At 42.1% G+C, this 16,934-nt stretch overlaps 1 protein-coding gene across 11 annotated transcripts in view; it reads left to right on the forward strand.

The window, feature by feature from the left end:
- The window catches only part of TLN2 (talin 2), a 499,482-nt gene that overhangs the window by 213,755 nt on the left and 268,793 nt on the right, over positions 1–16,934 (forward strand). The window lies entirely within an intron of this gene.

The raw sequence follows: 16,934 nt of genomic DNA on the forward strand, positions 1-16,934 counted from the left end.
GGGTTGCGAAGAGTCAGACACGACTGAGCGACTTCACTTTCACTTTTCACTTTCATGCATTGGAGAAGGAAATGGCAACCCACTCCAGTATTCTTGCCTGGAGAATCCCAGGGACGGGGGAGCCTGGTGGGCTGCCGTCTATGGGGTCGCACAGAGTTGGACACGACTGAAGCGACTTAGCAGCAGTAGCAGCATGATATCTAAAAAGATACCCTTTTTTTTTTAGTAATGATGGACCTATTTTCAGTAATCTTTGTGCTGAAACAGTTTAGTGGTTCCTGGAGCCCTCCAGCGATGGGACACAATTGCTACAGTGTGAGATGAAGCATACATTGGTTACAGATTATTGGTTTTCCTCATTTAGTTGTATTTGTTGTGCCTGCTGCTGCTGCTAAGTTGCTTCAGTCGTGTCCAACTCTATGCAACCCCATGGCAGCCCACCAGGTTCTGCCGTACCTGGGATTCTTCAGGCAAGAACACTGGAGTGGGTTGCTGTTTCCTTCTCCAATGCATGAAAGTGGAAAGTGAAAGTGAAGTCGCTCAGTCGTGTCCGACTCTTCGTGACCCCATGGACTGCAGCCTACCAGGCTCCTCCATCCATGGGAGTTTCCAGGCAAGAGTACTAGAGTGGGGTGCCATTGCCTTCTCTCTGCTCCCAAGTAGTGTGTATGAAGTGCCCTGGGCAGGGACAAAAGGCGGTCTTCTTCAAGTCTTGGCTGTGACTCAGTTAAAGTCTAACAGGTTAAAAAGGATTGGTTTCTGCTCCAAAACCGTATCATGGCATAACAGATATATTAGTTCTCGACCAGCTGTGCAACTCTAGACGGGTTAATCTCTGCTAGTCTCCAAATCCTTATCTGTAAAATGTAGAGGCTGGCCCAGCCTCATAATTCCCACACTTTTAGATTTTGTGAAAGAGGAAAACAGAAAATGAAGATCTATTTTTACTAGATTTTTCAGGCTATACTTAAAGGAAGTTGGTAATTGTTTAAGCTGGATAGTGCATGAGTGTTCTCTATTTATATGCTAATCTCTTTATTTTGTTTTACAATTTTTCATATTTTTCAAAAATAACTAGCATCTGCTAATATCATTTCATGGAAGAAAAATATTTTAATACTGAAAAAGTAGGTGTGTCGTGAATTTGCCTTTTGATTGTGTTTAGCATTGTGAAAAAGCTCTTTATTTCCTTCCTCTTTCTTGTTTCTCTGGTGACCACTGACCATTACGCATCAACTAGTGCTGGTGGGGACTGAGTTCTGGGAAATACTGGGTGCGTGATTCATAAGAGCTCTTCTACCTCTAAAACTGTATCATTCCTTTAAAGTGGGAAAGAAATATACTCTAGTTATATACATTGGCTATTTTCAGAAAGTACTGTGACAGCTGGCATGGTTGACTTCTCTGACAAGAAGTCAGAGGTGAAAAGACAAGGGATTGTTCTGCTGGGGAACCTAAGTGAAAATGGCTCGTCCATGTGAACATTAAATTTATCTGTGAGCCACCTTGCAGTCAGTGGAAAAATGAAGACGTGACAGTGTGTTGAGTTGTCTGATAAAAGTGTGCAGAATCCTCACTTCACACCACTGTGGGCAGCCTCTGGACACGTGATGTTTGATGGATAAGTGTCTGCCTGCACTGTAGGGATGCTGAGAGCTAGGGGTGAGAAGGGCTGAATATCTAACTCTGGACACAATTGCAAATGCCAAGTGCGAGGAATGCAAGGCTGGGAAGGGGTCAAGGACATGGTCAAGAGTTAGGAGCTGAGGGCAGTGGGACCAGACATATACAGGACAGGAAAAAGTAAAGGAGCCATCCTGCCCTGAGATCTTCTGGGTGTCTTGACACGGATGTTGTCTTTTGAGGATGTGCAGACAGCACTGGGTGGCCAGTCTCAGTGAAGGGCTGGGCACAGTGGACAGGAAACACATCAGATATACCATTGTTGTTTGGTCGCTCAGTTGTGTCCAACTCTCTGCGACCCCATGGACTGTAGCGTGCCAGGCTTCCCTGTCCTTCACCATCTCCCGGAGCTTGCTCAAAGTCGTGTCCATTGAGTCGGTGATGCCTTCCAGCCATCTCATCCTCCGTCACCCCCTTCCCCTTCTGTCTTCAGTCTTTCCCAGCATCAGATATATGGCTTTCCCATCAATTTCAGATCCAAAACCAGTGTGCCAGATGTGTTCTTATGCCCTGGGTCTGTAGAGAACGGAAGAGTACGGTTCTTGCTTACTTCTCCTTGGAGATGTGGGGATGTGTTGGAGGGGTGGGGTGGGTGGAGGACACAGGCAGTAATGGACTGAGTATGAGGACAGTGAGATAGTGTGAGGGAGGAGTAGTAGTTAACACATGGTTCACGATGCCGCATGCCCAACCCTGATTGCTTCAGGATGCTGTGTTGTTGACTATGGTCTTTGTTGATTGCAACATGGTGATTCAGTCCTTTTAAACTCTTCCCCCCAGTGATGTCTGGCTTTCTTGTGTTTTAATATTCCCAGTTTCTGGGAAACTTAAATGAAATCTGACAGACTTATCTGGTTGTTTCCCCTTCTGTCACCCTGACACTTGGTTTACTGCCTGATTTGTATGCTTCAGTTGGGTTGCTTCCACCCCAGGGATATTTATTTTACTGCCCACCACCCCCCGCTTTCTTTAAAGGGAAAAGCTGTATCAAACAATGATGACAATAACAGAAACACTTCTCTTAAATGTATAGGAATAAGAGAGATGATCTGAAATGTTGACGTTTCTGGAAGTGTCTGAAGTCATGAATAAATGCTAGAGGCACTTTTATTTTGACATAAATGAGAGGAAGTAGAATTGTAGGGATCTGGGCCAGTCCTACTCTGAATAAAATTTAAAGAATGAGCAATGTTATCAATCAGTCATGTTGTGAGCCTCTCAGAAGGCAAGGCCATGCTGGGTGAGATGTTGTAGCGATAAGCTATTAAATGTGAGACAACCATGCTTCACAAGAATAAACGGGATGCTTTAAAGCATTGCAAGCAAGTGAGAGAGATGAGAGAGATTGATGGAGAGTAGATGGACGAGAGCATGTGATAAATGATTTGTTTAGTGTTCAACTTAATGACTCATGGTATATTCCAGATTTGAGAATAGATGCAATAATCTGAATTTATCTCCATGTTCCCTGCAGGCTAGTAAGAAAAAATATTTTAAAACTGATTTTAAATGAAAAACATTATTTTTGGCTCTTGGGGAATTTTTAGTTCCCAGTGCTGTTTAGGAGAGGATTGAATCTGTAAAATTCAAGGCAGGATCTACATAGCTATTTGTTACTCTGTATCAGTCACTTAATCAGCTATGTCAGAAAAGATAAGTTGTTCCTGTGCTTGCTTTTCTTCATTAAAAATGTAATCTGTTATGCACTTCTGTCTTCCTGCCATCTCCATTAGCTGGTTTTTCCTGAGGTGACTCTGCTTGTCAACTGTAGGCATTGCCCCTTACCACCCGCTGTGGGCTCCCCAAGTGGCTGAGAGTCCTAATTAGCATTATCTCCTTGATCAGGATTTCCAGACTTGTGATGGGGTCCTTCCTCTGCTGTCTGTATTTGCTAAATGTTGTGCAACAACAACAAAATAGCCATTTCCAGATCATTTTCGTAATTAAACTTAATCCATGGGTGTTGTAGAATATGCTGTTTCTTAAGCTTTTTGGCTAATTATGCTCATCAGTTAATTTCTTTCAAAGTTTAAAAGCCTTCCTGGAGAACTCAAGATTTGAGCCTTTGCTGTCTAAGAATTGATTTTATTTCATGGACTCCAAGGCTCTGAATACTTGTGCCTATTGAACATATATCTTGAAAATGACTCTCTTGTTTTCTTAGCTGTGAAGCCCTATTTTCTGACAATCTAAAATGACCATCAAAGCCTTTCTATTCTGTTTACAACAAACCAGAATTGGACAGCTTTCCAGAACTGTAAAATGCCTACTGCACTTGTAGAGTTTAAACATGACTTCGTTAAGATTAAAATAAAGTAAACACAGCGTAAAGCCAGCTGCAGTCTTCTCAACACACCAAGGTCAGGCCTGGTAGAAGTTGAGAAGAATCCTCCTGCTGTGGTCTAAACAATGGTCTTATAGAAGATCTTTCATTAAAAAAAAAAGTCAAAGTAATGTATGCAAATGGATAAAAACAGAAAATGCTACAGAAAAGCTTCTCATGGAAAGGAACAAGTATCTCACCCTCTCTCTTCCTTCACTTACCAGCTTTACTTCTTAGAAGTAACCACTCTCCGCTGTCCCCGCCACCCCCACCCATACGGATCATTTTTCCTGCTTGTTCGGTGATTTCCACATATATAAATATTATGCTTGCAGCACCATTTCTCCCTTTATCAGTTTTAAAAGGCAGGTTTTTGGTATCTTGTGATGGCTGTTTAGCTCTTTCTGACCTCCCCACCTCTCTTCCTTCTATGGCTGATTCATGCTTTGAATCCTCCCTCTGTGCCCTTGGATGACACGTGCAGCCTCTTCCAGTCTTAGAGGCACTGTTTCTGGGTCCTCGAGTCACTGTTTCTTGTCTACTATCCTTCCTCAACTCAGCCTTTCCATTTTGGGCAGCTGTACCTTTGAATTTTATATTCTCGGAGTTGGTAATAATTATATTCTTTCATCCCTGCAAAGGTTTCCATGAGTTACCTATAACTTGACTCCAAATGTTAAAACCAAGAAGCAACCTTTAACTCTACCATCACTAGGTAGCTGCTGCTCCCATGGCAGTCAGATTACGGAGTGGTTATATCTCTTCCTCTCTGAGCCTGATGTCCTCAAGCCTAGGCCCTGCGATGGAGCACGTGTGAGTGGATCCTCCCTTGCACACAGCCCCAGCGGTCTTGAGTCTTTTTCTAGACTCTGCCTTCTCATCCCTCCTGGGAACCCACTTTGTTTTTGGAGGTCTCACTGGCACAGGCTTTAGCAAGAACTGATTTCTGTGTGTGCTACCTGCCTGTGAGCTAGTGCTGATGGCAGGAGAAGTTGTTGTTGTTGTTGTTGTTTTCTGCTGTTGGAAAAGTAGCTTCAGACTCTGGTGTCTATAAAGGGACAGTAGCCTGGTCTTTGACATTGTTGTTGTTTAAACACTAAGTCATGTCTGACTCTTTTGTGAGACCACGGACTGTAGCTCGCCAGGCTTCTCTGTCCGTGAGATTTTCCAGGCAAGAAAACTGGAGTGGGTTGCCATTTCATCTCCAGGGGATCTTCCTGAACCAGAGATTGAACCCACATCTCCTGTCTAGGCAGGCAGATTCTTCGCCACTGAGTCACCAGTGAAGCCCAATTGATCTTTGACCTTAACCACCATCTAATGAGGACCTGATGTGTTAGACACCTCGGTACTAGAGGCCTGGTGTCTATGGAAATCTTCACACCAGCCCCATGAAACAGATGTTACCCTTGACGTTTTGTATACCGTGAAGTTGAGAATCTCAATGACAGCTATCCAAGGTCTCCACTGGGAAGTGCTTCTTAGATTCTGGCACAGGCTGGGGGCATGGTGGCGGCTGTAATTTTATAGATTAGAAAAAACTTCTGTCTCTTGCATGCTTTCTTCAACAAACCTCTTATCTTCCCCCCAAAAATTCCTGCTGCTCTAGTAGAATCAGCTCTGTTTTAATTCCCATCTTCAACCTTGTGGCTGCAGTGTGTGATCAGGGACTCCTTATACAGAATGACTGGAAATTGGAAAGTACTTACCTGCTTAATGTCCCTTTTGTGAATTCAAAGTAATAAAGAGGGCTTTATACTCTTTGTCGTGCTGGCAAACTGGAAAGGTGCTTTATCAATGGTGGTTATTGATCTAAGGGTTTTCTTAGACCTTCAAGTATCTGTGTGTGAGTTAGGTGCATTTAGCCACTGGACCACCAGGGGAATTCTCTGATTATCTTAATATAAGGTGTGTTTTGGTAGTTATTTTAGAAAGATTGGAGAGACAATCAAGTTGTACTTTGAACACACTTTACTTTCTCTCATGAATGGACTGGTCGGAGTAAATCGTCTGGCTTAACTGTGTTTAGTGAGTTACTGTTATGACAGTGACCAGATGGATGGCTGTTGGGCCCACACAGTGTTGTCCTTCTCCCTTCTCTGGGATGCTTGCCTTACTTACTAAGTAGACCCAGGTGGAGCTTTAATAGTGGAACCAGCAGTCTCTCCACTGTCTACCATGGAGCCTGTCATCTGCTTTCTGTGTCATAGCCCATTGAGGTGTCAGAGGCCACAGATGGAGTTCCTCTTTGTCTCCTCTGCTAGGTCAAGGTGGTGGCATTAACATGGGGTCCTCAGTGCAAATAGTGCTTATTCTCCAAACATCTTGACCTATTTTGTGCATGTTCCCGAAATAAGCATGAAAGAGATGTCTTTAGACAATGCCTGGGCATGGCAACCCTCTTCAGTGTTCTTGCCTGGAAAATCCCATGGACAGAGGAGCCTGGTGGGCTACAGTCCTTAGGGTCACACAGAGTTGGACACGACTGAACGACTTAGCATGCATGCACGCTTGTATGTTTATAGAGGAACTATCTGAGTTTAGTGAAATTGAGACTGAATGAATAGAGAGGGGTCAGTATTTCCTTTGTTGAAGTGGTGATCAGAGGTGAATTCTCACATTTCAATTAGATAATGATTAGTCCAAGGTGACCTTGCCATCATCTTGCAAAGATAAATTCTGACTTGGCAATTTGTTATTTATCTATCAATTGATGGGTTGTCAGGGTAGGAAAGTGTGCTAAATGAACAGAGTTGTAATACACGTGAGACAATTTTGGTTCTGTTTTACAAAGATCATTGATCTTCAGTTTTATATTCAAGTGATACTTGAGCAAAAGTGATTTGGCGGAAAAGTCTCCTAGGATAATTTAAATCTTGGTTAAGGTTTTATCCCATGCCTATAAACATAGCTTCTAGAAGACTAGGATAGAACCCAACCCCTGAGCAAGAGAGGGAAATAAGTGACATTTAAGAAGTCTTTTTTATTAGTCTTTTATTACCTGATCCTGAACATTCCCCAGGAATGTTCAAATGTTCAAATCCCTGAACATTTTATAGTCGCCCATTTATTTACCTCTAAGGAGTGAAGAATGACTCTATCTCCGCTGCAGGAGAGCATTTGGCTTAGGCATCTGGGTCACACAGGATTCTTGGTTCCTTTTTCTGTCCCACTGGAGAGTTTAACACAGGCCTGGGGGATAAGCTGTGTGGAGCAAGGCCCTTGTCCTCTCTGGTGGCCACTGTTCACAGAAACTCAGATTCAGAGGAAGCACAGTCAATGCTCTGAGCTAGGAAGGACAGAAATAAGAATTGGCCCTGGAGCACGCAATGACATCGTCGTGTTTGATCTGCAAGTTTCCAGGAAGAAAGAAATTCCAGGAAGCGTGCAGAGGCATCAGTGACAAATGTGCAGGAAGAGAGTCAGTTCAGAGAAAGAAGTGGCTATTTCTTGTAGGCTAGCACAGCCTTCCAAGAGAAAGAAGAATTTATTTCTGGCTTAATTGGTATAAGTTTTGCTGTGCATAGTGGAACAGACTATAAATCCTGATAGGTTAAACAAGATAAAAGTTTATTTTCTCTTACCTAGGATGATGATTTGAGGTGGGCTGGGCAGCTCACAGAGCTTGGGTTCCTTCCAGGATGAGGAAAATTTGATACCTTACTTGGAGGCGAACGTCTGTATCCAAGACTTAGGCAAAAATCCTTTATAGACAAATTTGCCCTAGAATATCCCTTAGGCAGATGCCACCTTAGATGCCAGAATTCTAGCGCCCACTCAGCCCGACACAAGTTTTCTCCCAGTACTGAAAGAACTTGCAGCTAAGCAGTTGGCTCCTGTGTCTAAGGGCTGTGTCGTAAACAATATGATTACTTTCAGCATCCCAGTAGGAACCCAGGAGGCATTTAGAAACTGGACAGACCTGGGGAACTACAGATTCTTACATCCCTCTGCTGGTCATTCTGGAGCTTATGTGCTCTGTGAGGACTGGGACTGAAATTACCTGCCAGATTGATTTATTCATACCTCTGTATTATGGAGACTTTCTTAACCTCTGCACCACCACAGAAGCCCTTATGGAGACTTTCAAACATATCCAGAAGTTAAGAGAATTGTATGGTGAGCCACATGCCCATCACTCAAGTTCAATGATGATTAATTCTTAGCTGGTCTTACATCACATATACCTTCCTGTCTCCCACCAGTTACTTGGAGGCACTGCTTTGCTATTTAATTTTTTCCTCTGTCAGTATTTTATTACATGTCCCTAATTGATAAGACTTAAAAACATATCTATGAAACCTTATCACACCAAAAACATAGAAATTACCAATGCTTCCTTAATATCATTAAATATCAAATTAATGTTCAAATTTCTTCGACTATTTTTTTTTAATTTCTTTGAATCAGGATCCAAATAAGGTTTATACATTGCAATTGGGGGCTTCCCTAATGGTCCATTAGCTAAAACTCCTCACTACCAATGCAGGGGGTCCAGGTTCGATCCCTTGGTCAAGGAATTAGACCCCACATGCCGAAACTAAGGCCTGGTGTAGCCAAATAAGTAAATAACTAAATAGTTTTAAAAAAATACATTGTAGTCGATTGACATGTTTCTAATCTCCATTTGATCTACAGGTTACCCTTCCATCTTTTCCCATCCTTGTGATTTATTGGAGAAACTGGCTGTTTATCCTTGACAGCAGAGATTCTCCACCTGGGATGATCTCCTCTCTCTTCATTTGGCACTGCCTAGAGACAGTTCTTTTTGTCACTGCTCGGAGGTGCTGCTGACATCTAGTGGGTAGAGGCGAAGGGTCCTGCTAAACAACCCACAGTACACAGACAGCCCCTCACAACAAAGGATTATGTGGCCCAAAACGTCAGCAGTGCTGAGGTTGAGAAACTGTGCTGTAGAAATTTTCACAATCTGGATTTTCATCATTGATTCCCCATAGTGCCATTTAACATGTTCCTCTGTTCCTTGTGTTTGCTGTAATTTGTTCACTGAATCTCGAGTTTTGGTCAGCTTCATATACAGACTTTTGTTTTATTTGGCAAGACTATATCATAGGCAGGCTGTGTATTTTCATTAAGAAATACATAGTAAACGGTGGTCTTATTTTGTGATACTGTTGATCATTGATGCCTATTACCTATGTCTTTTAATTCATTAGTGATTGCAAAATAGTGATATGCCAATTCTGTCATTCCTTCCTTGTTTATAAATGAGAATACATATATAAAAAGAAATTCAGGGAGTTCCCGGGTGGTCCACTGGTTGGAACTCAGTGCTTTCACTGCTGGGGCCCAGGTTCAATTCCTGATCAGGGAACTAAGATCCTGCAAGCAGTGTGGTGTGGCCAAAAAAATAGAAAGGAGGGAAGTAAGACATTTAATCACAACTGTTTGTTTACCCTGAGATTCACAGAGAAATGTCAGGATAGATGCTTGATGCTTTGACTCTGTTGAAAAAGCAATGAGTTCTCTTTTGTAGGGTTATCTAAAAGTTAACATTGAGGGTGTTTTGTTTTTTGTTTTTGGCTGTTTTTTTTCTTTTTCTTTTTTTCAGTATAAATGTTACTGATGTCTTTCAATTTAATATTCTTATTGATACTCAAATTGTCCCATATTTAACCAGTGGAAAGTACTGACCAAGTCATTTTGGCATAATTTGTGTTTTTGTGTCCTTTCTTGTATGACAAAATGTTATTGGTTTTTCTTATCCATTTTGTACCCCAAACTTGGATCCACTGCTTCTCTAAAAAACCATAGTTCTTTTGAGTATTTAGAAGGTACAATATAGAAACTAGGAATATTTATTACTACTGGACTTAGTGTTATTCCTGGATCCTCTCAGTGAACTGAACTAGGGAGTAGGTACTGATGAATGTGTGTCTGTGTGTATGTGTACATACACAGAGATAAAACTCATTATTAATTAATACTAATACTTCTGAGTGCAATTCAGATATACAGGATTTTTACCTAGCTTTATCAACTTTGTATTTTTTCACTCACCCAGATTTCTGTTTCACTAATGGTGTTATATGTTTCGTCTGCTTTATACCATGCTATGTGCACAATAGAGTATTTTAAAGACATTTGGAATAGTTCTTCTCTGTCATTATACCACCAACTGGATATATAGTTAGGTTCATTGCTTTCTTCCTTCCTTTTTTTTTTTTTTTGCTTTTAGGAAATTCTTTTTTTCAGTTTCAGTTTAAATAATTTTGCACAACATGGTCAAGTTTTCCATGTCTCATCCATAAAATAAGGTGTATATGTTCAGAGGTGTTTGCTCAGGCAAACACCCTTTTCCATCCTGGGTTTCCCAGATGTGATAGTGATAAAGAACCCTCTAGCCAATACAGAAGACATAAGAGATAAGGGTTCAGTCCTGGGCTGGGACAATCCCCCGGAGAAGGGCATGGCAACCCACTTCAGTATTCTTGCCTGGAGAATCATTTGGTCAGAGAAGATTGACTGACTACAGTCTGTAGGGTTGCACAGAGTCAGACACGCCTGAGCAACTGAACACACATGCATTTCCATCCTCCCTCCCCTTATGTAGCGACTGAAAAAGATGGGACTTCTCCTTGCACCTTTGAAAAAACAAATCTCAGCAAATGGTTGTATGTTTTCATATTAATATTTATATCTCACCCCCTTCTTAGGCAAATAGTAGTATGCTGTGCACACTTCCCTCCACCTTGCTTTTTCTCATTTACTCTCTCCTGGCTCTTGTTCTGTTGTGGTCATAGTGGTGTAATGTAGTGGTCATAGTGATGAAGTTCACCCCTTGGCACAGCTGTCCCATCCTCCATTGTGTGAATTGCCTTGACCTTGTTCACCCTGCCCAACTGTGTACATTAGGATATTTTTCATCTTTTACTAGTGTAAATAGTGCTATGGAGAATACCTTTGGGCACTTTAAAAATGACTTTTCTTTTTTAACCTCATGGAATATAAATCTGTATGATCTCACTTTTTATGGAGAAAGAGAAGGATATCTAAAATCTATTGGGATGTGGGGGGAATTCCCTAGTGGTACAGGGAAATCCTAACGGGACTTGGTGCTTTCTTTTCCCTGTCCCAGGTTTAGTCTCTGGTCGAGGAACTATTAATAAGATCTTATAGCCAAGTGGCTAAATAAATAAAATAAGAGCAATAATAATAAATTTTAGGAAAAAACTTAAAAGCTGTTGGAATTAAGTGGAGCTTTGGAAAAGGCAAGGAAGGAAAAGGAGTTAAGTTGGGGACAAATGGAGAAGAGCATTTCAGTGAAGTAGATGTTATGTCTTCAAATAAACGAAAATAAGGCTTAGGAAGGTTGGTTAGATCCAAGTTTCCATGACCTGCACTGCCAGGCCAAGAGCTATGGATGCTACACCCCAAGCTAGGAGTTGGCAATCATTTACAATAAAGGACTAGGCTATAAATATTTTAAGTTACCATCTCTCTTGTAACTAGTCAACTCTGCTGCTGGAATCAAAATCAGCCATAGACAATTCATAAATAAATGAGTGTTTCAATAAAACTAGATTTATGGACGCTGAAATTTGTTTCACAGTTTTCACATGTCACAAAGTGTAATTCTTCTTTTAATTTTTTTCAACCATTCAAAAATGTAAAAACCATTCTTTGTTTGTGGGCCGCAGTTTGCAAACCTTTGCTCTCATTGTTGGGGAGCCAGAGGAAGTTCTCCAACACAGCAGGACCTATTGAAAAGGATTGTTGATAATGGGCTTAAAGAGGGCTTCGTCAGAGGGAAGAAACCCAAGCCTGAGAGGCTATTGATGGTCAAGTGTGGATGTAGTTGGTAAGTAGCTATGAGAGTAGAAGTGGATTTCTTCTTTATAACCTGAGATTGGAGAATTACTGGGATGAGTGGATGCATTATGTTATTTGGAAAGCATTACATTATTTGATATGAAATCATGCTGCTGCTAAGTCGCTTCAGTCGTGTCCGACGCTGTGCGACCCCAGAGACGGCAGCCCACCAGGCTCCCCCATCCCTGGGATTTTCCAGGCAAGAACGCTGGAGTGGGTTGCCATTTCCTTCTCCAATTTGTGAAAGTGAAAAGTGAAAGTGAAGCCGCTCAGTCGTGTCCGACTCTTAGCGACCCCATGGACTGCAGCCTTCCAGGCTCCTCCGTCCATGGGATTTTCCAGGCAAGAGTACTGGAGTGGGGTGCCATTGCCCACATTTACTGTTTAAAGCTGTGCTCTCTAATTTGCCACAGGTTATACAACAAGAGAGCCAAACCCACCATCCCATATTATGTGGACTTGGCCAAAATTGCCTCATTCTTTGCCTCTTCCTCCTCCAGCCACCCTCATCCCCCACCAAAAAACTGAGCCCAATTCATTGTGGAACGTTTTGTATCAGCTGTCCTGTACATCTTGTTTCCCATGACATTTGTAGGCTAACCATTGAAAAAACACAGTATTTTGTTTGTGGGAGGAAAATCAAAGATGATGTAAATGAAAAATGCATTTTCATATAATGGAAATTATTAGAGCAACTTTTAAAATGTCACTGCAGATTAATGCAGACAAGAAGGAGCTGAATATATTAGAAAGTAGGTCAAGTTATCTCATGTTTATGAATGAGGTGAATTACAGTGTAGGTTCAGGTTTATAAAATGGTGTGATACGATGGTGTATAAGCATTACCCTGGCCCAAATGATATTGTACCAAAATATAATGAAAATAGATTGAGTTTGTTTCTTTATCCTTTGTGGTTAAGTATTTTATACCTAATATTTTGCAAATTTAATAAAGTAGTAGAAGTGATGAGCTTCTTCTTATTGCTCACATTTCCTGTATTAGACACAGAATCTCCTCCAGGGAGTTAGAGCTGAAGTAGGTTTAAGCCTGGAGGCGAATGCTTCCAGGATCCTTGGAAGGTTTGGAGGAGTGAGTTCTAGGCTAAGCCCCCAGCATACACCCCACCCCACCTTAAGGATCCTCATCTCCTGCCAGAATCTGGAAAGCTGCCCTGGCTGCTGCTGTGGGAAGGTCTTTAATGAGGAACCCAGTAAGTACTGGGTGAACGGTAGATACTCAAGTGAATGGCTGGCTCCTGTTCTGTGCCTCCTGTGAAAAGAAATGGCTTCTGAAGAGATTCATGGACTTAGAAAGAGAACGAACTTGTGATTGCTGGGGAAGGTGCGGAAGAAGGAATAGTTAGGAAGTTTGGGATAGACCTGAACACACTGCTATATTTAAAATGGGTAACCAGCAAGGACCTACAGTATAGCACAGGGAATTCTGCTCAGTGTTATGTGGCAGCGTGAATGGGAGGGGAGTTTGGGGGAGAATGGATCCATATACATGGACGGCTGAGTCCCTTGGCTGTCCACCTGAAACTGTCATAACATTGTTAATCGGTTATACCCCAGTACTTTATGTGAGAGTTGGACCATAAAAAAGGCTGAGCACTGAAGAATTGATGCTTTGGAACTGTGGTGTTGGAGAAGACTCTTGAGAGTCCCTTGGACTGCAAGGAGATCAAACCAGTCAATCCTAAAGGAAATCAACCCTGAATATTCATTGGAAGGACTGATGCTGAAGCTCCAATATTTTGACCACCTGATGCAAAGAACTGACTGATTTGAAAAGACCCTGTTGCTGGGAAAGATTGAAGGCAGGATGAGAAGGGGATGACAGAGGACGAGATGGTTGGATAGCATCACTGGCTCAATGGACATGAGTTTGAGAAAACTCTGGGAGATGGTGAAGGACGGGGAAGCCTAGTGTGCTGCAGTCCCATGGGATCACAGAGTCAGACACTACTGAGCAACTGAACAACAAGCCCAATATAAAATAAAAAGTTTTTATCTTTTTTTTAAATAAGAAGTTTTAAAAGAAGAGTCTTCTCAGGATGCATACACATTCTGCCTCTTTTCACCATGCCTTAGTTCCAAAGGGAAGTCACCTGTGAAGCTGTCTCATTGGCAGAGTCTATGGGCTGTTGGGCCCCACAGTGGCAAGAGAGCTTGGGCATCACGTTAGCTTTGCAGCCTCTCTGTACAGGTGAGCCAATTGCTGTATTTGCCACAGTTCCAAACTGCAGGAAATGCCTCTTCAGATACATATGCCACCACTGCTAGGTGTAAAAGGACAGAATATCTGATTTTCCCTTCCTTGGCTACATGTGGTCTGTTTGGATAGACTTGCATAGTGATTACAGTAACTAGCGTTACTAGTGTTGCACCAGAGTTCCTAGTTGTTAGTTTTAGTAGTAGTGTAAGTCATATTGCTGGTGACTGATAAAACTTAGGCAATATCTGCCATGTCACAAAGATTTTTTTTAGCTTGAAATTATCCCTGGTGGCTCAGATGGTAAAGTGTCTGCCTGCAATGCAGGAGACCTGGGTTCGATCCCTGGGTTGGGAAGATCCCCTGGAGAAGAAAATGGCAATCCACTCCAGTACACTTACCTGGAAAATTCCATGGACAGAGGAGGCTTTAGACTACAGTCCATGGGGTCGCATAGAGTTGGACATGACTGAGGGACTTCACTTCACTTCATTAATATTTTGAGTAATATTAGAAAAGGAACAGCTATCATTCAACAGGGAGAAGTTCAGTGATGGTGGAATCCAGGCCTAGAGGACAGTATTTCATTTTCCCCATGAAGGATGGTAAATTAAAGTATTGTCTTGGTCATCCATTACTTTAGCATTGGTTGTTCTAACCTGAACATAAGGTCAGTGAAGCAGGATGATTTTACACCATGCTTTGGCTGGCTAGCTTCCTCACTACCAGATTCTTCTGTGAGTGTTTTAACCTGACACTCCCTTTCTTCTTCTGGATAAGAATAGTCATTTATACGGGAGTAACTAGACATGGTACTTCAAAAAGAAGGTCAGTATTTGGAAGTTGGGCAGATTTCGGGTCAAGTCTTCATTTCACCATTTGCCTGATTTACATATTGGGTGGAATTGACCTTTCTGCTATGAAGAATGGAATTAATAGTATCCTCCCCACAACATTTGTTGTAAGATACTGTTCAGCTGGCCCACAGCCAGCACCCTGTGGTGGGCTGCAGCTGTTGATGTGGTGACATCACCAGTACCAGCAGGGCCTGAAGGGTCCTCGGTCTTCTCATCTCCTGATTTTCTCACCTGTGGTCCTGGGTCCCACAAACGTTGCTTCCTTTTTGTGCTTTTGGGCTTTCTGCTGCCCTTCAAGTGTTCCTGGACTCTTCTTAGACTGTCTTTCCTCTCAGGGAAAGATCTCTGTGAATGGTTAGTAGGCATCAGAGCCATCCTGGGGTCACTAGAAGTCATGATAGCTTTTTATTTGTCATCTAGACATCAAGTGCTCTTTCTGAGGCTGGAAAGGTTGGTGGCACTCCCCACCCCTTAATTAGATTACTGATTCCATTTCAATTATGGTTTTTAGCTAAACTTGCCTTAATTCCACTGCATTTGTTTTCTTTTTCTTGACTTCATGTTTCCTTTGACTCCCAGCGGTACCTAAATTAAAGTGAGTGACCCTAGCTGGGACCTTATTATTAATAGCCTCTATTTTTAGTGACGCCTCCAGAATGGCCAAATTTTAGTGGAGTTTTAGGGTAAATATAAGAAATAATAAATGAAAGATCATTCCATACCATTGTGTGTCATGTGAGTTTCCATAAATGTTCCTCATTTGGATTTTGGTTGTCATTTGTTCTTTCTTTCTTAGAGTTTATTTGACCCCTATGTGCAGCAGACTTGACTTTCCCCAGCCCTTGGTTTTTGTGTGTGTGTGTGTGTGTGTGTGTGTGTGTGTGTGGGTATCTGGGTCTGTCTGTCTGTCCCTGGGCAAGCCCACTGCCCCACTATATTTGAGTTTACTATTAGTACACCATGGGCAGTGTGCCCCACACCTTAAATAAAGTGGCATCAAGTCCTATTGTGGCATGTGATAGAGGGAACCACTTTGTACTTGATTGTAAGCAACTGTGTTTCCCTTCTTCCACTTTAATATCTAACCTCAAGGACCTTGACCTTGAACTGCTAATTACTTTGTGCAGACCCTCTCTGACATTTTGAAGCGTTTGCCAGGGGTTTTAGTCACATGCTTAACACTTCTGTACATCTGAAGATTTGAGTCTGTCAGATAATAGGTTGGTCTATTGTCCCCTCATCTAACTGATACATTGGTTCATTCAGTAAGCACTCATTGACTGTCTGTAGAGTACTCGGCATTCTGCTGGATGCTGGCAGCAGGACTGTTGGCAGGCTGAGGATGGAAAATGTAATATAATTGGTGCAGAGGATTAAAGATAGAGATGACAAAGATATCTTTAATGTCTAGTAAGGAGTTTGGATGTTTCTTAAAAACAGGGATTAAAGGATTTAAGATGAGTGGGATCTTTAGGACGTGGAGTATGTGTTTAGGGGCAGTAAGAACAGAAGTGAGAAGCCCAGTTGGGATGATTTTGGACTAATTTGGGCAGAAGACGATTGTATTCTAGAGCTGGAGAAGAGGACAGTGTTGAGAGACACTTAGGAGCTGAAGTTTTCAGTCGTCAGGTGAGTGGATGTGGCAGCAGAGGACAGGTGCCTGTCAAGGATGACTCTTTCACTTCCGACTTTGACAGCTGGGTGGTTGCTGGTGCCACTGGCATATTGAGTGCAGCACTTTCACAGCATCCTCTTTTAGGACTTGAAAAAGCTCAGCTGGAATTCCATCACCTCCGCTAGCTTTGTTCACAGTGATGCTTCCTAAGGCCCACTTGACTTCACACTCTAGGATTTCTGGCTCTAGGTGAGTGATCACACCATTGTGGTTATCTGGGTCATGAAGATCTTTTTTGTATTGCTCTTCTGTGTATTCTTCCCACCTCTTCTTAATATCTTCTGCTTCTGTTAGGTCCATACCATTTCTGTCCTTTATTGTGCCCATCTTTGCATGAAATGTTCCCTT

Source organism: Bison bison, unplaced genomic scaffold (assembly GCF_000754665.1).
Source record: "Bison bison bison isolate TAMUID 2011002044 unplaced genomic scaffold, Bison_UMD1.0 scf7180017864146, whole genome shotgun sequence".
NCBI classification, from domain to species: domain Eukaryota; kingdom Metazoa; phylum Chordata; class Mammalia; order Artiodactyla; family Bovidae; genus Bison; species Bison bison.